The following is a 24,391-nucleotide window of genomic DNA, read 5'->3' on the forward strand; positions in this document are numbered from 1 at the left end:
CGACCACTGTAATGATCACGGATTCTTGCAAGTGGGTCAAGGAGGTGAACAACAGAATGCTAAAGTAACAAAAAGTCTTGCTTTCTTCTAGGATGGCAGAAGTTCAGTAACAGGTAAGTCATTCCCTTTCTCGCATACATGGCTTCCTCTTTCTCTCTTACCTACTGTGAACTCACAACGAGTAAGTCAGTTTGAACTGGCCAATTCTCTGTTCTCACTGTGGTGCTTTGTTATGGGCAATAAAGGTCTATGTCACAATGGAAGATATAGACAAAACTAAAATTATGTCATTTATTATTTAATTAACTTATCTCATATTTCTGTCTTAATACCAAAAGATGTCACATATTTTCCATTCTGAATGTTATTTTTATCAGAAGTATTTATCAATGCCTGGATGTTCCCTTTTATCTCTGTATTTGCACTGAAAAAATGGTATGAATCAATAGAATCTTTGCATTCAGAAAAAATTCTGCTCTGTTTTTGAAAACATATTTGAATGGCTTGAGAATAAAATGCCACTATGAAAAGGAAGAAACAGTCCAAGGGTACTCCTCCTTCATTGATATAGTCATCTGGGGTATGTTTTTACCACCTAACGTCACGTGCTTAATAGAATAAAATAAACTGTTCTCTCTGTGGCTAACTTAGCTGTCTATACTCTCTTTGTTTTAGGTATTAAGGTTGAGTTTTTTTAATGGGCTCAATAATACCTCCTAACCCTGTTTATGCTTTTTGGCAATATCTTTGCCATTCTTCTATCATGAAGCAGGGTGTATTTCCTCATCCATTGAATCCATTAAATCTGGAAATATGACTTCCTTTGACCAAGAGAATGGTTCTCACATGACATTTGAGAGCTCAGGAGATGACCTCTATTAACTTCTTTCTTTTCCTCTTCAAACATTGCCCCAGAGCCACTATCTCAAGCTCACTCCTTGGAATACGAGAAACCACATGAATGAGATTGATGGACCACAGTCCACATACAACACCCACCAACCACACATTGGCCTTCTTCATTGGTTTTTATTTATTTGCTGTCTTTCAAAGGTGTAAGTAAATATTATTTAGTAGGATCAGTGAAGTTTACTGGAGCTACCTGGCAACCAGTGTCCCAAAGCAGTGAACATGTAGAGTGCTAAGTAGCAATGGAGCAACAATACTAGATTAAGGTGTTTCTGTGGAAGGATTTTTGGTGTGCCTTGTCTTTCTTAATTCTTGTACAATTCTGGTGCTCTGGTTTGCCATTGACTTTATAAACTCTTTGGTACACTTAGTTGCCCAATCAAAAGTGGCGTCTATCCCTTGGAACCAAGAAGTAACAACATGACAGTATCGGGACTGACCGGAAGCCACAGATTCTCAAAGTAATGGGGGAAACCTGGGGGGTGGACACCTAAGTCTGTCAGCACTAGAGGAAGTGAAAAGTTAGGGAAGGCACACAATAGACAAAAACAGCCGAACAAATTCTTGTCTCTCATCCTCTGGAAAGTAATTCTTATAAAATAAGAGGGTATCTTAGAGTGAATAAGAGCTTACCCCCATGAAGGAAATCAGAAATTTAAGATGTATATTCCTTTAAGTGACGTTGGATAGTTTCTATGAAATAAAAGCTCAAATGCATGTAGAAACATTCTATAGTTTAGCCAATTTTAACTATAGCTTGGTGCTAAATAACTTGCCAGATTGCTATTACTCCCATTCCTCCTGGCATGGCACTTTCAATCACAGCTAATTATCCATTCATTTTATGTAAAAAGATCCACAACTTAGTTTCAAGAATATTTTTGATATTTTTTTCTGTACACTTCTTAAGGACATGTCCATGTAAAAGTAAGTTGACCACCCATCAAGGTGAGGTTATAGTAATTTCCATAAGATCATCATAGCTTCGCCTCTTCATTACACTGTTTGATAACAAAAAAAAACAAAAACATACATGCTACCCATTTGAATCAACAATGTAAATTTTATTGAATTCCTGAAAAGCCTAGTTTTTTGAATATTTGTTGTTTATGAGAAGTTTGAAGTGCAATTGAGAGAAAGTGATAATTAAGATGGTCTTAATTAAGGTGGCAATATCAGTTATTGTGTAAGCATTAACAAATTTGATCATCATATGGACAATTGTTAATTATGCCTGGATAATGGGAATAAATTAACCTCTTCCAGGCAAACTGGGATGTACAGTCTCTTTCCTTAAACTGTATTAAGAATACATTCCTCTGGATTTTCCTAATTCAACTTGTAGTATTCTTCTCTTTGGTAATATTCAGCATACTTGTAAATAATTTTTTCAAAGTTTAGATTCCCCACAAAAATGCAAATTGTGGTGCATGCAATGCATTCCTGCTAAATATTTAATAAGCAAGTTATTCAATGCTAAATTTTCAGCTACCATTAAGTGTAGAAACAAGAACAGTCTAGATAAAATTGTTCCAGAAAAAAATGGTTTCTTACCTGTGTAACTGTATTATAAAAGGCCTTGCTTATTATGCTATTTTACAACTTTATGTTACTGAAAATCATTTTATACTTCTGGAATATAATCACAGAAAGTTACATGACTTGAAGAACTGGAATACACCCCCCTTTGTCCACAATGAATGTGATACATCTCTTGCAATTCTAAATTGAGTATAGACGTAAAAATATCAAAATATCAGTGATAAATGAAAACATTAAAATCAATCATCATTTTACCAAATTATTGTGTAATTTTTTTTTTCAAATTATGGTTTGGGGCTCTCTTTATTGATTTTATGCACTTTGTGTATAGACATTGTTATGAAATATGTATAATTTTATGTTATAAAATATCAGGTTGCTTAAAATTATTAAGAACATATATGAATTACAAATATTGTCAAAGGGTAGCAGTTTGTCACTTACTATACTCCTTAAAAATATTTTACTCCAAATATGTATTCAGCATCCCGAATACCACCTGTGGTGTAAAAGTTACTCTTTCAAATAATTGTTTATAGATAGCTCAATCAGTAAATATTTTCTTTTTTTCACAAAAAATAATAGAAAATAAATAAGTGTCCTTCCTTTCTTTTATATTTTTGCTACTAAAATTGATTAATAAATTACTCTTTATAGTTTTTTGCAACAGTTTAGAACCATGAATCAGAATCTTAAAAAAAGAAATAAATTTTGGATTATTACTTGAAAAGGTAATATGAGAAGCTCTTATTTGAAATTCAAAGAGTTGCTTACAATGCTATTGATATGTCAACATTTTTTATGCCTTTCTCTTTTAAAATAAACACATATACAAACACACATTATTATACTGTAAAAATCTCCAAATATTTTAAATATATTTTATTATGTGAAGAGATAGGTTTAGATAAATGCTTTATAGTAGTAAGTATATGTTTCATATTTAGAAATAAGTATCTGTGGTTATTATTTAGAAATAAGTATCTGTGGACATGTTATTAGTGATTAAATTAGAAATTAAAATAATATAAAACATGAAATTAAGTCTCCATTCTCTTATGGTTTCTGTAGTGCGACATGTTCATTTTTCTAAAGTTCATTACATTTCAAAATAATCACAGTATTTTAGAATCCTCAGTTGTTTGACTTCATCAAGTTTAGGAAACAAATTTAATTATCAATTTTGAATTCTCAGTTTTATCGGATATAATAGACAAATATATTTTCTAATACAAATTCTGCTTTCAGCTACACAAATCTTTGACAGCATGATTGAGTAGTTTTTTTTTTTGACACATCTCCTACCTTGAAAAATAACCTTTATAATCTTCTTGAGTTTTGAGATAACAAGATCTTTCTGCAAAACAGACACTGAGAAAATAATCACGGTGGCTCGCTCTGCCTTGTACCCCCCATTTTATCAGCTCTCTGCTCCTGCTGTCCTTGTTGACCTCCAGAGTAGAAGCTGAAGAGCATCTTAAGCCTTTTTTCAGCATTGATTAGAAAATAAGCAGAAGATTAGCATGAAAATTAAAGCCCGAATGCATACTTTCCTTTTCATATATATTTAGAGTATACTTATTAATGGAATTTAATAACAAGTATGAATGCAATTACAGGCAATTTACTTGACATTTGTGTCCTCAGAGCATTTTAAATTAGAGAACAAAAAGTCAACACAAGGAAAGAATGCTATTAAAAAACAGGGGTAACTATATAGAGAAGCTGACTTGGTGGTTCATAGAATATATGCATTTTAAAGCTTAATAGACATTACCGGATGTGGTCTTTAAAAAAATAACACGCTTAGTACGCAGGATGTCTTACTGATTTTTATCTGAAAACAGGTTATGCTGTCTGTAAACTTTTTTTTTTTTTTAATTCCAGAAGTTGATCATTTTGTAATCACTCAAAAGTAAGGGTAAGGGGAAAAGGAAACCTGTAAGTCATGTAATCATACCTTCAAGATTTTAAAATTTGGATATAAATTATTTTAATTAAACATCAATATCTACTTTAATTTATCATTGAGTCCTTTCAAGTGGGTAAGGCAATTGTGAATCTTAAAGACATTCAAAGCAGAATCAAATGCATGCATGCACCCAATATACATTTGAAAGTGCATGCACATACTTAGATGACAATTATGAATATATTTTCCCTAATTACTACTGAAACTGACTTAAACTGCAAAAAGAAGTCGTCTGCAAAATTATAGAAAAAGAGCCTCATTATTTAAATAAATGCGATATTTCTGGCATCATTTTTTAAAAATTAAAATAACCCTTAAGATATGCTAATAATGATAGCACAGATAGAGGATATGAAATAAATTATAATTCAGAAACAATATCTTCTATGAAATTTCAAGAATGAGGACAGTACACCAACACACCTCTCAGGCCAATTCCTTTGCTGTCTTCTTCACCTCAGTTCAGATCTAGTTTGTTCTTTCAACTGGTTAAGACAAAACCTAAGTTTATGCTGTGCGTCTCCTTTCTATCACATTTCTTATCGATAGTGTGACAAAACCCAGTCTGTTACTCCTTCAATATCCAAGTTTTAATTTTTTTTTAACGTTTATTTATTTGAGAGAGAGCAGGAGCTCCTGTGCATGTGAGCACCGGCCTGAGCGGTGGAGGGGCAGAGATGGAGAGGGTGACCGAGGTTCCAAAACAGGCTCCGTGCTGACAGCAGAGAGCCTGATGTGGGGCTCAAAAAAGATCGGTGAGATCATGACCTGGGCCAGATGCTTAACTGACCCAGCCACCCAAGTGTCCCCAGTATCCAACTTTTCAACCCTTCACCATCACTAATGTCATCACTCTGATCCAAAAATTACTGCAAATAGAAGTAGCTTCCTGTGTGGGTGACCCGTGCAGTAGGTCCCTGTGAACAGAAGGACCCTCACCTTGGTTTAATGTTCTGCTTTTTCGCTTCTTTAAATTCTTAACATTTTAATTAGAACTGAACATTTTCATTCTGCAAAAGTTGCCCAAATGCTCATATTCCCTCTAGACTCAGCAGAACAACCAAGGTGATTTGTGAAAATTTAGGTTAGACCGTATTGCTCCTTTGCTTAAAGTCCTCTGATTAATGTCAAAGCTAAGATTTGACTAATAGGGTCGTGGATGATTTCTCCACCCTCTAATCTCTCCTATTCTCTTAGGATTCTCTCACTAATTCTCTCCAACTCCAACACTAACCTGATGCTGCTAGACAGACACATACTTCAGTATAATGGATTTCAAGTTTTTTGCATTTGTTGTTTCTAAGTCTAGAAAACACATTCTTAAAATGGACAGGCTTTCCCCCAAGAGAAGAAAAATGTATTCTCTGGGGACAAAAAATTCTGAGATATTAAAAGTTTGGACCCTCGCATGTTCAACCCTACTGGTCAAAATGTGAAGGGATTGAATTTCGTGTACAGGGGAGCAATTAAGGAATGTCTAACAAGGTTCCTAAAAGGGCAGGTTATGATATAAAAAATATTGAGAAACTTCAGTCTACCATATTCTCCTACCAGATATGTTATTTCATTTTTTTTTTTTACTCAGAACTACCTCCTCAGTGGGGTTTTCCCCGACCACTGTCACCCAAGTTTCAAACCGTGAGAGAGAGCTCTCCTCTCCCCCTCCCACTTCACAACAATTAAAGTTTTCTTTCCCAACACAGACACCCCTCACAATGTAACCTGTTTTATATTTTATTTATCATAGGTAGTGTCAGTGTCTTCCACTAGAACATAAGTAGCATTAGAGACAAGCTTTTGTCAGTCTTGTTTACTTTGGTATTTTGGTGCCTAGAATAGAGTTCTCACATGGTTGGAACTCTGAGCAAATTTGTGAGCGAATGAGTCAAACGACTTGAGGAAAATAAACTGTCTAATTATCAAGGAGTTTATTGATAATGGCTAAAATACAGTAACAATTTTTACCTGTAGTCCTTTCACTATCTAGAAAAATAAGAGAAATGTATTATATAAAGAGATAAATTTTCTAAATGGTAAAATATTCAAGCAAAAGGATATATTTGGCTAAAGCTCTGACTTTCATATAAATAACAGGAAATCAAAATATTTTAGTAAAGAAACAGAGGAAACCTCTTTATACCAGAAGCACTTTTTTTTTTTTATTGACATCGTAAGATATCATCTTATACCTCAGATTCAAATCCACATAATAAAATTATAAAGATGAAAGATTTATGCGATCTGAAGAGAAAACGGAGTATATCCACATAACGAAATTGTAATGTTTCCTTCCAAATGAAAGTCTTTAGTGGATGCATAAGGCTTTTATGATAGACTTATAGGAATGCAATTTGTTCATAAACATGTTTTGACTCCCCCATATTTAAACATTCATGGGGCGCCTGGGTGGCTCCATTGGTTAAGCGTGGGACTTCGGCTCAGGTCATGATCTCACGGTTTGTTAAGTTAAAGCCCTGCATCAGGCTCTGTGCTGGCAGCTCAGAGCCTGGAGCCTACTTCGGTTTCTGTTTCCCTCTTTCTCTGCCCCTCCCCCGCTCCCTCAAAAATAAACAAACTTTAAAAAAAATTCATAATAGGACACATGAAAAATCTATTAAAGATTAAAATAATTGGTACTGCCAGGGTAGCACTCCCACAAAGCAGCAATGACATGAAGCTGAGTGGTGCCTTTAACATTTAGAAGAATTACATATTTCCCAGTTGGCTACAATATCTGATAGTCTCTAGATGCTTTTCTACCTCTGGGCAACTGGTTCAACTCTATCTCTCTCCTTGCTCTTTCATCCATCACCTTGATCATGAAGGGTTTAATGTCTATCTTCAAAAATTAATAGTAAAATCATTTTCTTGGAAGGATTACTCAGAAAAGACTTAGAGGCCTATGCGATGTAGGAGATTTGGAGCAAAGGTAAGTACAAAAATCTTTCCCAACGTTTAATTAAAAAAAATAAATAAAGCTTTGCATATTCCAAATCTCAGAAATACATTTTGCCATATACTTCCTCTACCTTTAAAACCTTTAATACCTTCCTCTACCTTTTATAAATCTCTCATCTTTCATGTCTCTTTTATAGTTAGTACAAATATTTATAAGTGTTAGTATATTTATTTAATTCCTACAATCCCTATCAATTATTTTTTAGTGTATCATTAACAAGTGTTTTAAAATGACTTGTAATAATAACTGCTTTTATATTTTCTTTTAAATAATATTTTAGACCCATAGGTTGTTTTTTCCTATCATCATTAATTATGAACCAATAATATCCTGAAAATTAATTAAAGTTATAATGGTGGTTAAATGCAAGAGCAGGGCTAGTTTCTCTAGAAATGTCATATGTATAGTATTTTAAAAACTGTAATATTCATATTATCCTATTTAGGTTTACATTATATTATAACAACATGTATTTATGATATATTTGCTGATTATTTGTTAATAGATTAGTAATTAGACTCACCATCTAATAATCTGCTTTCTTATTGTTTTCAGGACAGTACCTTTAAAGTCACAGAATATTAACTAAATATTATGTAAATGTGCATCAATATGCATGAATTCCATACATATAGGTGATAGTTCTATTTAAGCCTTATCCAGTATGGTTAACTATGAGTTATTATTTTATTTTATTATTTTATTTTATTTTATTTTAATTTTCAAGCTGACAGTTAGACATTAGAATACTTGAATACTTCTGTCTTATTGAAATGCATGTCAAATACAAAGATACTACTTTGATGAGTGGACTTATGGATTATAATTCATACAATTTCATGTAACCTGAGCTGTAGGCATCTATAAGCCAATGATATTTATTTGGAAATTATTGGGAATTGGAACAATTTAAACAAATCTGGGAAGTCTTCCAAGGCTATCTGTAAGAAGAGAAGTCTCTACTTCTGTGAAAAATCATCTTCCTTGCTGCCAGTTAAAATTACCAAGCATGAAGAGTAACAAGATTACATATGAATATATGAAAAATCTTCAAATAGGCAAAATGAAATTATATATCTTGCATATATGTCTAAAATATTGTTAAGAAATTCAGTATATAAATGCACAGAAATAAGAAACACTTCTTCCTGTGAGAAAAAAAAAAATCTCTGTTTTAATATTTACTTCATTTAAATTCTACTAGATTAAAGATCAGTTTTAAATCAAACATGTATAAATGTGTAATCAAAACTCCTTTAACTCCCCATGTGCCTCACATAATTCCAAGTTATTTAATCAATACTTGGCTGGGCGACAGATGTTAGCATCAATGGACCATATGGTGTTATTAGTATCTACAGACAACAAAATAATAAAAATTCTATACCGATCGCCAGTCCTTTAAATTCTAACCTTATGATTGCTGGCTTTGAAGAGAAGTTATTAAAAGTAACATTTTGTTTTAAAACTACACAAAAGTGTGTTTTTATATAGAATGCCTAATTTAGAAATGTTTATAAGCAATCATCATATAAAATGTGGACTATTTCATCCTGTATGGGTACCATCATATGGGTAATACAAAAATGTAGTGTAATCTAAAACCTTACATATATATATATATATATATATATATATATATATATATATATATAATACTATGGTGTTTCTTTATTTTTTTTTAATTTTTTTTTTCACGTTTATTTATTTTTGAGACAGAGAGAGACTGAGCATGAACGGGGGAGGGTCAGAGAGAGGGAGACACAGAATCTGAAACAGGCTCCAGGCTCTGAGCCATCAGCACAGAGCCTGACGCGGGGCTTGAACTCACGGACCAGGAGATCAAGACCTGAGCCGAAGTCGGCCGCTTAACCGACTGAGCCACCCAGGCGCCCCACTATGGTGTTTCTTTAATGCACTTAAAAAAAGACCTGTAATGCAATCAACTACTTTTAAAACTATAAATGGGAAACAGAACATCTAAAAGCATGAAATCTTACCGTGTGCAATGACATGGATGGAGCTAGAGTGTATTGTGGTAAGCAAAATAAGTTAGCCAGAGTAAGACAAATACCATACGATTTCACTCATATATGGAATTTAAGAAACAAAACATATGAACATAGGGGAAGGTAAAAAGAGAGAGAGAGGGAGAGAAGACAATCATAACTACAGAGAACAAATGGAGGGTTGATGGAGGGAGATGGGTGGAGGATGGGCCAAATGGGTGATGGGTACTAAGGAGGGCACTTGTGATGAGCATTGGGTGTTATATATAAGTGATGAATCACTAAATTCTACACGTGAAATCAGTTTTACCATATGTTAACTAACTAGAATTTAAATAATAACCTGAAATAATAATATAAAAAAAAGAAGATCTGATGTTCGTATCAGTACCTGGATATGGGGAACAACAACCCTGAGGATATTATGAGGGCATAAAGACACATAAAGAGCTTATTCTTGTACTTACTGTTCTTGCCACAATAACGATCACTGAAATACAAATAGAAAATATTTTTGGAGAAGATTTCCTCATGTACGTGACCTAATTTATAAGTTCGAACTGTTCAATAAAGGACAGTATGTGATTTATTTTTCCCCTCAAGCAAAATGTGCCTTAAATTTTTTATAAGTTTTAAATTTCCACCAATATAAGCCATGTCCTAGAGCACAATCATCATTCCAAACATTGCTACAAATCAAATTTAATAAGTCATATTTTCTTTCCTACCAAATTGGATGAAATTGGAGACATGAATAACTTGATTTTCTTCCCAGTGATCTTTGAAAGTGAGGAGAAGAAAATGCTTTTTGCTCTTTTTCTGGAATTGAAATGTCTTCTCTGTGAAACTTATGGTCCATCTTTCTGTAAAAGTTTTATTGACCATCTAAACTCCTCATTTGAAGAGCACTTTACCATAATTACTTTGTTTTACCTCTAAAATGTAATAATTATCAGCAGTTTTAAGATTTGTGGTGAGTTATGTAAAGAACTTCCATATTGCATATCCAGGTAATTGATATTGCCAAATGCAAAGAATGTTTAAGACCTAAGATCTGACTTCACCTAACAGGATTCACAGGAAAATGGAATTTATAAACCAGAAAACCATCATATTCAATTGTTGCAAAATTTTTAATCAAACTGATGTGATTCTTTAAATATTGAAAATACAAAGATGTTGAAAGAATGTATACATGACATTTAGTTATAGAGCCTAAATCACTAATACAGTAGAAGATGTTGAAGTAATTACTTTAATATAGGTATAGATATAGGTTTCTCGTAGTTAATAAATAAAGTATAAGTTTGCTTTAAAACGATGTAATCTTATTTCATTAGAGTTCTCTGTGTGTTCCTAAAACCTTTGAGGAGGGATTTTTCCATTCGTCTCTATTTGTTTACTAAGGAATATGAAATCATAATAAACTTAAGATTTAAGTCATCTGCCTTTATGAAAATAGCTTCTCACTATGTTCCTTTCTTTACATGATCATTTATGTGTCCAGTTAAATAATTATTTCCTGAGAAAATGACAATGCAAGGGAATCTTGGAACATGTAGCAAATTATGTACGTTGATAATCTCTTATGACAATCTGCCATTTTATACCATGTATTTCCCATACTTGAACTTTGTTTTGATTAACTTTTGTTAGTCCACTGGGTATCTAAGAAATGCTCTTAAGAAAGCTATGTGTGTGGTGTCTTTCCAAAATTCTTTGTATCTGCAAATGGCTTTCTGTTGTTTCAATTCACAAAAGAAAAAAAAATACTAATTATATATTCCTGTCTTCAAACTTTTCTTCAGACTCTGCAGATGTTACTTCAATTGCCTTCTGGAACTTCATATAGCAGAGAAAGAGACCTACATCAGAATAAGTTTGTTCGTTTGTTTGTTTGTTTTTTCTTTTAAATAAGCACTTAGATAATTGTACCAGGATAGTTACAGGATTATATGCCCAGCTTTAATTATCATATAATTCATGACAAAGAAAAAAAATCTGGTGAGAAACTACAATGCTCTGTCTTACTTCCATATTCAAAGACTTCTCGCATGCAACTAGTTTTGAATTTATTTCGTTACTTCTTTTTTATTATTCTACATAACACGATTGTAATATTATGTGTATATTTATACACCTAAGATATTTACTCATGATTATGATACTAGGTGCGTATATATAGATAGAATATATTATATTGGGGTGCCTGGGTGGCTCAGTTGTTTAAGCATTTGACTCTTCAGCTCAGGTCATGATCTCAGGGTTTGTGGGTTCAAGCCCTGCATCATGCTCTGCACTGACAACGTGAGCCTGCTTGGGATTCTCCCCCTCACTTTCTGCCCCTCCCCTGCTCATGTGCATTCTCTCTCTGTCTCTGTCTCTCTCTGTCTCTCCAAAACATTTAATCAAGGGGCGCCTGGGTGGCTCAGTCAGCTAAGCATCTGACTTTGGCTCAGGTCGTGATCTCGCGGTCTGTGAGTTCGAGCCCCGCGTCGGGCTTTGTGCTGACAGCTCAGAGCCTGGAGCCTGTTTCGGATTCTGTGTCTCCCTCTCTCTGACCCTCCCCCGTTCATGCTCTGTCTCTCTCTGTCTCAAAAATAAATAAAAACATTAAAAAAAAGAGCAAAAAAAATTAATCAAAAAAAGACGTTATTTATTGACTGCCCTTGAGGTATACTTACACACTTCAAAATTTTTGGTTTATGATTAAATTGTGATGATGACTGTTGTATGTTTAAGTAGCATGTGTCAAGAACTATGGAGACTCTGGATTTTTAGCTTACTTGCAAACTAATAAGTTAGCTTACAACAAAGTCATAGATAACTTTGCCAGAGACAAAGGGAAATGTGGTAGTTGATGTAGTAGCAGTAGCTCCAGACACATTATCATGCTTGGTCCATGAGCAGCAATTTTTATAGGGCAACAGAGTGAAGATCAGATGATCCTTTCACATGCGGTGGGGGTGCCTTACAAGGGAGGAGCCTGGACACAAGGAAGCCCCATCTTGTGTAAGGAGCTACTAGCAAACCTGTCCAATCTTGTCTCTGTGAAAGTTATTGTCTTTATTATCCCAGACAGTAAAAGCTGCTCAGAGGGAGACACTATCTGCCAAGGCTACTTTCTACAAAAACATCTTTGAAAAGATAGCCCAAGGCAAAAATAATAATTAATTATAATAATAATAATGCTTTTGTTCAGAAGGTGTGCAAAAACATGACAGACTCAAGGAGAATTTTCTCCCTGCATATACTTAAAAATCTGTTGTTGTTTTTTTTTTTAGGTTTATTTATTTATTTTTGAGAGCGAGAGAGTGAGCAGGGGAGGGGCACAGAGAGAGGGAAAAAGAATCCTAAGCAGGCTCCACGCTGTCAGCGCAGAACCTGACATGGGGCTCAAACTCACCAACTGTGAAATCATGACCCGAGCCTAAACCAAGAGTCGGACACTTAACTGAGCCACCCAGGTGCCCCTAAAAGTCTAAATGCCCCTAAAAAATAAATGTAAATGTCTCCTGGTTGGCACTGTGAAGTGAAGCAGTTGGCACCTTCCTACCTCTCTCCTCTGACCCTCCTTTCTCATATGCTGTGACTCTTCTCTTTCCTGCCACATCGTAAAGATTTATGTCATTTGCAGTATGTTCCTCAATTATATTGAAGTGTGCCATGATGTGGTAACAATTCAAGAAAATTTAGAGATCATAAGCATTTATCTTGTCTCCATTTCCTTGCAACACCTCATTAGAATGGTAGCACTAAATCCCTCCATAGCTAAGACGTTTCATCGCAATTTTAGGAGAAAACAAAAAAGTAAATGAAAACCTAACGTTGGCTCAAATTGAAACCAGTCATCAGAAGCTGAGATTGTATGGAATTTGCAGCTGAGGAGAAAGCCAGAAGCATAGCTGCAATCTAGACAAGTTCTAAACTCACAGGCAGGAAAGGAAGGGGCCCAAAACAGTGAAATAAATGAAAATCCATCTATATAGCATTAACTCCCCTCATTGTCACAAATGCCCTCCCTCAACACACAGACCCACCAGGGGCTTCGGTTGAATTTCCTAAAGCAACATCTTGACTGCAGCCTGGGCTGACAGCAGCGATGGTGAGGAAGTATGTGAAGGTGGCTTCCCAAATTCCGGGCGTTTTCCCAACCCTTTATCACCTAGAGGCACGCCTCTGCTTGGCTGTCTCTCACCACCATCTCTGTGTTTGCTCCACCGCCCCGAGGAGGCTGGGCCTCATTCGGATCGGGGACTGATCTTTGGGTCGCTGGTTCAGTTTGGGGACTGATCTTACACGAAGTTCCGGCAGGATGCAACTTTGGACTCCAGCGCCCCTACTTTCCGCAGCAGGTCTCCCACAATGTTGAGGGACGATATCCAGGCTGTGCACGTGAGGGGGGTCCCACCCGTGGAGTCATCCAGACCACGTCTGAATGTCTCACACACTCCATTGTTACTCAGACTGAATTAGGAGGCACAACTCTGGCTTTCCCAATTAAAGGAAAAAAGTTAAAAGATGTGATTTTCTAAATAAAATTAAGTAAATGACTTTGGAAAACTTAGGATTTTATGATGCAATTTATTTATTTATTTATTTATTTATTTATTTATTATTTATTTATTTCATTTTATTTTTTTAATGTTTATTCATTTCCTGAGAGAGAGAGAGAGAGAGAGAGAGTGCAAGCAGGGGAGGGGCAGAGAGAGGAGACACAGAATCCAAAGTAGGCTCCAGGGTCTGAGCGGTCAGCACAGAGCCCGATGCAGGGCTCAAACTCACCGACCGCCAAATCATGACCTGAGCAGAAGTCGGTTGACTTCTGAGCCACCCAGGTGCCCATGATGCAATTTATTATAGCAGATTATCCTTTCTTTCTTGGCATTTTAGAAAAGTGGATTTATTTTCATTGTTTTTTCCTAAAGGTTATAAGCTCCTTCAAAATACAATTTTAAAATTGTTTCTCCAAGTTCAAAAAAATTGTTCCTCCATTATTTCTTAGAGTATAGCTCCTGTTCATTTTTTAATGTATACACTAAATACATATTTCTGTCAAAAATCTATATCCTATACCTCAGTTATCTCTATTTCTTTATCTTCTCAAATCTAGGATTGCTTTTCAAATTGTCCCTCCACATTGCTATACTTTTTTGCGTTGTTAAGTTCTCTTCTATAACGTTTACAATATTATTTTAGTTTTGCTCTTTTTTTGTTTTTTTTTTTTTTCATGCAATGCTTTGGAATCTTATTTATTTCTATTTTTATCTTGCTTATTGACTTTTCATTTTAACCTATTCTGTGTTCATTATTTTTTTTTTAATTTTTTTTAACGTTTATTTATTTTTGAGACAGAGAGAGACAGAGTATGAACAGGGGAGGGGCAGAGAGAGAGGGAGACACAGAATCTGAAATGGGCTCCAGGCTCTGAGCTGTCAGCACAGAGCCTGACGCGGGGCTCGAACTCACGGACCGTGAGATCATGACCTGAGCAGAAGTCGGACGCTTAACTGACCGAGCCACCCAGGCACCCCAATTTTTACTCATATTTCATGGAAATCTTCCTTACAAATTTTTTCCCTCATTTTTATAAAGCACATTTTCAGGGCTAAGGCCTCTTAATCTTCAGGTTGATATTTTCTTTGTGTTAACCTACAATATTTATTTCTCTTCCTCCCTCCTCTCTGTTGCTCTGTCTCCCTTTCCCTCTGTGGATCTGTCCCTTCTTCCCACCCTTCCTTTCTTTCACCTTTCCTTCTTTCTCTTCTTCATACCTTTATCTTATCCTGACTTGAGAAAACTGTTTCTGGATCAGGGTGTTAAGCAATATTGGAGTTCAGATTATTCCTGGTCCTTAAAAATAGGTCAGTCTCTTCCTCAATACCTATTGCTGGAGGGCAGAGTGACTACATCACTTTTTGACCAGTTTTGGTATATAATACTCTTTTGTCAACCCAGCCTCAAGGGATTTGAGATTAAATTATATTCAGTCTCCAGACAAAGCACATGAAAATTGGACTTTCCAGTGCCCTCTGCCCACAGGACTGCTATGTTTCATATGCCTCTAGACCTTGTGGGCATAGTACATCTCAACTGTCCAAAACATTTTACTTCTTTCCAGTGATTTTCTGGAAACTCCAATAATAGCCTTGATTTTCTAATTGATAAAGATTCTTGCTGACTTAGGAAATGTAAAACATAATAGACCTATATTTAGTTGTGTTTACCAATTTAATTTCATCAACTTGTGTGGGTCTTGGAACTTCTTAGTTTCACCATTTGCTGCAGGAATGTTTGAATAGTTTACACGAGTGTTTTCATGTAAATTGTAAACTAATCTATACAAGGGGTGTGTTATCAAATCTCATTTTGAAACAGAATCTTTGAATGTTAATTTAATAATATCTGGAAATGAAACTGCCGTAGTAATCAAAAATTTCAACCCTTTGGCTAGTACATTATATAACCAGTGTAATACATACTGGAATGTAAATGAAAATCAGAAAATTATTTAGGAATGAGAACTCCAGAACATTGGGCACACAATGATTCCATCCAAACCCTTGCACTAAGAGGCTTGATCAAACTCTAGTATGGCTTCCAGCAGCTTAAGGGCTTGTCCCTGAAATGATCCAGCCTCCCTAAAACCCTTGCCTGAGGAAGCTCACTGCCACCAGGATTATTTACCCTTTCTTCCAGCCAAAATGTGGTGATAAGCAGATAGGCCCCTGAACTGCCACAGACAACTGTTACTGTAGGGAGTTTGCAATTATCATTTTTTTGACCTTGGAGCTGTAAACCTATCCCCCAGAACTGTTTCCTCAATGATCTGAAAGCCATCTCTGTGAAAAGCAAACATTCAAGGAGATGATTCTCCCTCTCCTGGTCCTGTGGGAGAAGGGCCTAACTGTGTGGTAGCCATGCTCCAAGTTGCACCGCGACAAGCTTGTTTCCCTGCCAAGTAAGTGCTGACTAGCAAACCAGATGGATGGCCTGGTCGCATGGATCAAACCCTGTCTTCACCCTCGGTGCTTTTTCCCTAGCACACTCCAAGCTTTAAAACCTTCTCTGCCACTTGTTTGGGTGAAGTTGAGTTCAGTTCATGCCGGACTCTCTTCCGTATTGCAATGGTTGTTACTGAATTAAATCTGCCTCTACTGCTTTAGCTAGTGTCCAGCTTTGTTTATCTTTGACAGTGAACATCAACTTAATTATAGGAAAATGAGTGATATTGGTAAAATGACAATGTGGTAGGTATGTGTCTAAATGGAAGGAGGCTCAGGTGTAGATAAAATGGGTGAAAGAGATCAAGAGGTACAAACTACCAGTTATAAAATAAATTAGTCATGGGGATGTAGGGTACAGCCAGGTGACTAGTCAATAATATTTGTTACAGGGGCACCTAGGTGGCTTAGTCAGTTAAGCGTCTGATTCTTGATTTCAGCTCAGGTCATGATCTCACAATTCCTGATGTTGAGCCCCACCTTGGCTCTGCACTGAGAGTATGGCGTCTGCTTGGGATTCTCTTGGTGTCTCTGTCTCTGCCCCTCCCTGGCTTGCACATGTGTGCGCACAGCCTCTCTTTCTCTCTCAAAATAAATAAACACATAAAAACAGTATTTATTACAACTTTGAAAATGCTAAAAAATGCAGGTCTTAATAGGGCTCCTGGGTGGCTCAGTCAATTGAACATCCTACTTTGGCTCAGGTCATGATCTCATAGTTTGTGAGTTCCAGACCTGTGTCAGGCTCTGTGCTGACAGCTTAGAGCCGGGAGCCTGCTTCAGATTCTGTGTCTCCCTCTCTCTCTGCCCCTGCCCTGCTCACGCTCTGTCTCTCTCTCTTCTAAAAAAAAAATAATAATTAAAAAAAAAGTTCTCATCACAAGAAAACAAGTATTATAAATTTGGTGACAGATGGTAAATGGACTTAACGTGGTGAAATATTTCACAATGTATAAGAATGTCAAATTATTATGCTGTATACCTGAAACTAATATAATGTTGTATCTCAATTATACTTCAATTTTAGAAAGTGACTATATTATAGGAATATATATGTAAGTGTACATTATGAAAAACAGTCAAGAGATATGCTGATTGCATTTTTATCTGTTTCCTTTTTCATTAAGAACTACAGTCATGACTTTCTCTATCCACATCTTTTCTTTCAATATGTTTATAAGACTGGTGTCACAGTTTTAGATATACAAATGAAACTTAACTTCCATTTTGGTTACAGAAACCAAAAATATCTTGGTCACACAACGGCCATATATTTATAATTTCTCATGTTGGAAAAATCACAAGTAAACACTGTTTTGACTTATTTCATCATTTCACAGAGTTCTAGGCACCCTAGTGCTTTCTTTTGAATCTTCTGCTAGTGTGGAAATGCCTGCATTATTTAAGCCAAAATGTTAGGTATATTTTGCCCTGCTTTTTTCTTTATCCTTAATGAAGTCAACAGAAAAAAAATAATATTATGGAACTACATACATGAAATAAGGCTGCCATTGTTGGGGCACCTGGGTGGCTCAGTTGGTTAAGTGTCCTACTTCTACTCAGGTCATGATCTCGCAGTTTGTGAGTTCGAACCCTGTATCGGGCTCTGTGCTGACAGCTCCGAGCCTGGAGCCTGCTTTGGATTCTGTGTCTCCCTCTCTTTCTGCCCCTCCTCTGCTTGCAATTTGTCTCTCTCTCAAAAATAAATAAACATTAAGAAAAAGAAAGAAAGAAGACTGCCATTGTAAACATGTAAAACAAATAGGATGAAATGTGGAGTACTGTCATAAAATGACAATGGAATAGCCTTCTGCCTCAAAATCAAACACAAACACACACACACACACACACACACACACACACACACTCACACACAAACATATGCATAAACATGTACATACAACTTCCCTTTTCCTTGTCTATTTTCTTTGGTGTCTGTCAAGTTTATTGAAACTGCATTATATCAGATTAATTTCCTTAGTTATTATGACTGTTTATTTTTAAATATAATACTTAGATTAAAAACTCCTCATCTAAAACATTGAAATGTGGGGAAACATTTGTAAAATAGAAAGGTAAGCAGAAATTGGAAAAAGTGTAATGTAACAAAATTTGGCAAGTGTAATTTATTATTTTTTCTTAGGCTGGAGTATGGAGATAGAGGATGGGAAGAAATTATATCTCCTTCTACAAGGCTTAAATATTACAAAAATAATTCAAAGTTGTTTCACCGGGAAATGTTTCATAGCTTAAAATGTTTTAAGCAAAGAAATGGACACTTACTGTAGTTAGTCTATATCTTAAATTGCAATAGAGGTGTTTTCAGGACTACCTTGTGAGTTACAGTTTTAATGTTTATATAAAACATAGACATAAATAAAAAAACTATGTTCCGTTACAAATAAATGGCAAGCATTGACACCACCATTTTTAGCAAAGGGCTTTTTAGAATTATATTAAGTATATTTTCATCTAGTGCTAGGAACATGAGAAAAGTATGTGGAGAGGAAATTATTACTATAAATTTTTATGCATTAACCTATTTTAAATTCTTTATTGGATGATTTTATAGAAATGTGCTTGGGCATTATTATCTAACTCTTCCAGTTATGGTGATTGAAAGTTCCAATTTGTAGAGTTTTATAAGGCTGATAAGCACTAAATAAAGAAACCAAATATTATACCATGGCAATAATTCAAATAAACCATAGCTCCATTTAGAATTTTGTTCCTATTAATATTTTAATTGTTTTATTAGCATAATATTAGGAACATTCACAGATGGCAATTTTGCTTTTATGCCTTACAATTAATGGTAAATAATAGGGAAACTTGCCATCTTTTATCCCTTCTCACTTTGGACTACTTTATTAGCATATTTGATATTTTCATCATTTCCATGGTGCTGTACAAAAATGTATCAGTGAATTTGCATTAACTGTTTACAGACAAGAGATCTGTGTACTAATAACAATAAAGATAATAATTTTTTAATGTTTATTTATTTTTGAGGGAGAGAGAGAGCACATGGCAGGGGCAGAAAGAGAGGGGGGCAGGGGATCTGAAGCCAGCTCCTCGCTAACAGCAGAGAACCCAGTGCAGGGCTCAAACTCCAGAACCTGCGAGATTATGACCTGAGCCAAAGTTGGATGCTTAACTGACTGAGCCACCTAGGTGCCCAATATTTTTTAGAGTAAAATGTCCTACATTTATATTTTTTGAATCTGCTACATCTGGTATAAAATGCTAAGCTCATTTCTTTGCTTTGCATTACTTCTAACAAACACTCCAGCAGAGAGAAAGAGTGCATAACAGTATGCGTATTTACCAGGTTCTTCTTGAAAGTCACTTTTAAGACTTTCTTTTGCTCACCATGTTTTTCACTCAGCTTAGTTACCATTCAACAGATGCAAACTACAAGGAGAAAGATGTGGACTGAGGATCACACTCATCTTGGAGTCTTTTTACGTTGAGGAGAGTAAGGCAGTGGAAGAAAGATATATCTAATGGCCAGAATCCTAAACAAGGACTGTAGATGTTAATTGTATCTGATAACGGTAGGTTTCCATTCTGGCTTAGTCTGTGAAATAACGACATAAGAATTCTTGAAATATTATGTTAGCTCAAGACATAAAAGTTATTTTACCATAGCTTATATAGTTAGGCCCCAGTTTCAATTCAATTCAATGTAGAAAAAGGAAAAAAAATATAGCTGAATTTGTTTCACCACATCTACCTGATTCAGAAGATGGTAACCTTCAAAATGATTGATACTGAGCCACTTTGAAAGAACAGTGGAAGCCTGGAGATGCTTTTGATGCAAAACTGGCTACTCAAAAGATTTCCAGTGTAGCTGCAATATAGGAAGCTAGGTCATTCTCAAGAGAGACTGGAAGAAAAAGTTGCTGGACTCACACTTTAAGACTAAAGGAGGCTGCTCTCTGCAGAATCGGACAATGCGAGGACTCAGTTTAATGCTGAAGAACTAGTGAATATCTTTAGCATCTGAGGGTATCTCATACTATTGGCCAAAAAAAAAAAAAAAAAAAAAAAAAGCAGCACTGGAGAACATAAATATCAGTGAACGAAGCCAGGCTGCCTGGATTCTTCGATGGCCCCAATGTTACCTTTTATAGGACACAGTCCTTTGCCCTCACTGTGGCCTTTCCATAAACAGTGAAGGACAGGTGGGATTTAGAAATGAATTTAGCCAACTTTCTATCACTGTCTTACTGTGGCATTTTTCTCCTTCTCAAAGAACACTAATGCTGTTTACAAAATAAAGGAGTAAGATAACAAGAAAATATATTTTGTTTTTCCTCTTCTAATTTCCTAATCTTGATTTTTGAAAATAGTAGAGCATTTTTGTGGCCTTAATCAAAGCCGGAAATCTTTGATCGTGTTGCAAAGGGGCGAGCGGGTGTTTTTCATGGGAAGTTAGGATAAAGAAATGGAGAAAGTGGCTAGATTCAACTGGAACAGAAAAAAAGGTGAAGTCATCCCTCCTGCAGGGCCTTCCAGTTTTAAATCCAAAAATTGAGAGGAAACAGTGTTATATCCAGGAAACCGATGCTGTCAGGTAAGCCTAAGTCGTGCTGCCTTCATGGGGCCCCTCGCCCACAACAAAGCCTGGAGCCACAGCTCATCTTAGCTCAGGGCATCTCCTCCTCCATCACTCAAGGATCTGGCTGAGAGCTGATTCCCTGTCTGTGCTTTATAATTAGACGCCACAGTTGCAGCATTCCCATTGCCCTCTGATAGCAAATATTGTCTGTAACCTTTTAAGCTTTGATATTCCTCTCAGAGCTACAAATTTGTTTTCTCTGAACTATAAATTTCTTCTCAGATATTGCGAAACAAGAACAATATATCAAAACAAAATCTCTCTCTAAAAAACAAAACAAAACAAGGCAGTCAGTACTGAACAAAACAAAACAAGAAACAAAACCCAAGAACACCCCACACGATCCACCAGCCTTTTCAAGACCGTTCTGTGGGCAACACGAATGTGATTATAACCAAAAGTGATTCTCCTGCTTAATTGTACTGGATACCTTCATAATAAATTTCAACATTTATGAGTATTTAAAACTCATCTTGATTTTCTTCTCTGATGAGCTAAGTTTAAAGCATATTTTAAAATGGAAATCGATAATATCAGCAAGAGCAATATTCTCAATAAAGGTCACATATAACTGTATAGATGAAAAGTTATAAAAATATCCACTTGCTATAAGGGTGCATACATTATTTAAACTATAAAATTAACCACACATTTATGTTAATGAGTTACAGATTGAATAATTGTGATAATAGATATTTCTGAAAGATCCTGGTCTTTCTATGATAGTTTGCTATATTTGGTTAAAAAAAGTCACTCAGGTGTCCTTTATGGAGAGCAAATTTCTTAAGGGAGCAGCAAGCTTTGAATAAAAACAAGCAGGTTAAAGACATATTCTGAGCTGAAGTTGAATGTGATTTTGGGTAATCAAGAAGAATTTGTAAAATAATTTGTATAAAAAAGGGGCACCTGGTTGGCTCCGTTGGTTGAGTGTCCAACTCTTAGTTTCAGCTCAGGTCATGATCTCATGGTTCCTGAAATTGAGTCCGGTGTGGGGTTCTGTGCTGACAGTGTGGAGCCTGCATGAGATTCTCTCTTTGCTGCCTCTCTGATCTTCCTTCGCTCAGGCTCTGTCTCTCTCTTAACATAAATAAATATTTTTTTTTTTTAAATTTTTTTTTCAACGTTTTTTTATTTTTATTTTTGGGACAGAGAGAGACAGAGCATGAACGAGGGAGGGGCAGAGAGAGAGGGAGACACAGAATCGGAAACAGGCTCCAGGCTCCGAGCCATCGGCCCAGAGCCTGACGCGGGGCTCGAACTCACGGACCGCGAGATCGTGACCTGGCTGAAGTCGGAGGCTTAACCGACTGCGCCACCCAGGCGCCCCTAAATATTTTTAATAATAATAATAATAATTTGCATATAAAGGTGAAGGCGGTGGTGAATTTTCAAGTAAGGGGAATGCAGAGAATAGGATGAGAGTCAGGATGGGTGACTGGGGGCTTGAAGTTTTAGACATGACTCAGAGTTGTTAAGCATGCCCTGGTGGTTCAAGTTGAAGGTAGACCTATTCTCATTAGTCTAACTTCCCTTTTCCACATATATGGCAATAATTGGAGAGTTGTCACCTACGTTTGGTAACACACTATAGTGCCTGCCTCAATATGTAAGAAAACATTATTTGGATAATACAAAATTCATTGCTAATGGGTTTCCTATAATGTCTCATTCTTTTTCCATAATAAGTGTTAGTTTTTAAATAAAAACAAACCAAAAATACAAGCATTTATCATTAAGACTAAAGTAAACACAATATTGTCCTAGAAGCATACTGCAACACTGTTGTGCTGTCACATTTTATAAATCCTTAATCCGATTACCATGATTGCAGTTTGTAGATAATAACAGTAACTAAGAAAGTAGCTGATATGACATAAATTGTTATAGAGTAATTTGAGGACAATGAGGAGAAAACTATGTGCAGAAGGAATGTAAATAAATGCATATCGATAATTTTATACACACCCTCCAAATAAAGTGTGTCCAAGAGCCTCTCTGTGTGCTGATCAGTGCACTTATATACTCAGATATCTTTGGTATATTAGAAAGTAGGCATATAATAAATCTTATGCATAGTAGAAAAAAAAAGCAAAGACCTTGGTATCACTTTTTAATTAGGTAATAATAATCAATTTAAACACTTATTTTATATTATCATACCAAAAATAGAACTTTTGCAAGCAACTATTCCCAGATTTAGGTGGTTTTGCAAAAAAAAAATCTAAGAGCATAATAACATTGTTATATTTTATTGATATTCTTAACTGTTATTAATTTAATGGAATGAGAATTATTCATCTCTTTCCACAACACAAATTTGAGTTTTGTTTTTTATTGTACCTTGTATTTTCTACTAGTGAGGGGAACACCTGCTTGTATGTTATTTAGCTATTCAGATTTCACTTTCCATCAACAGCCTCTACTCAACTTTGATCGGATTTACTTCTATTTTTTATTGATTTCAAGTTCTTAGGATATACTCAGTAGCAATCATTTTCCAATGTTAGATATTGCAAATGACTAGAAAAAACAATTCAAATACTTACTATGAATAATGAAGTCATAATATAGTTAGTATTAACGTTAAGTTAGAGATTTGTGATTAGTTTTGGATTGAGAGGACAGGAGAGAAAACACAAAGATTTAGGCAAAAACAAAAGTCTGGGAAAATATTATATATTTACCTATGATAATATCAAATATTTATACTGAAATGTTATACTGGTATTTCACTTAAATCTACTAAGTTAATTCAAAGACCAGTAAAGCTCCATTGGTTAGCTAAAGAAGTGGCATAATCATCCTATTATTATTATTTTTTAACTATATTATCTGAGATAATCGTATTTTTTGTATAACCAAGAGAAACTTTTTCAGCTCGTTTGCTGATATTGTTTTCCTGTCCTCTTTCAACACTTTTAGATTTGAAATTTTACTCCTAAGTAGGGCCAAATAAACAAGAGTCCATTCAGAACACAGCTTTCTTTTCTTCTGTTGATACTATTGCCAAAATAAAACTACTTATATGTAGTAGATAATAAATTGTGCCACTTGAGGTCATTCTCACTATTGTAAAAAGATAATCAATTTCTTATTCTTGAATTGCATGTAATTTACATAAACAGTAAAATCATTCAGTAAATAGAAATTTTAGCTGTTGAGAGTAATACAGGCTTTCTTTGTTCCAATGAAAATTCTGAAATAATCTAGTATTTGAATACCGGCCAGAATATATTTCTAATGGTAACATAATCACTTCAAATTTGCTTCTTACCAAGGGTGAAAAATGAATTCTTTTTCCTAAGAAAAACTTCCCTGAGCCTATATAACAAAACACTGAATGACTTTAAAAATCAGCTTCTGCTGGAGACT

This window comes from Panthera onca, chromosome A1, assembly GCF_046562875.1.
Source record: "Panthera onca isolate mPanOnc1 chromosome A1, mPanOnc1 haplotype 2, whole genome shotgun sequence".
Lineage (NCBI taxonomy): Eukaryota > Metazoa > Chordata > Mammalia > Carnivora > Felidae > Panthera > Panthera onca.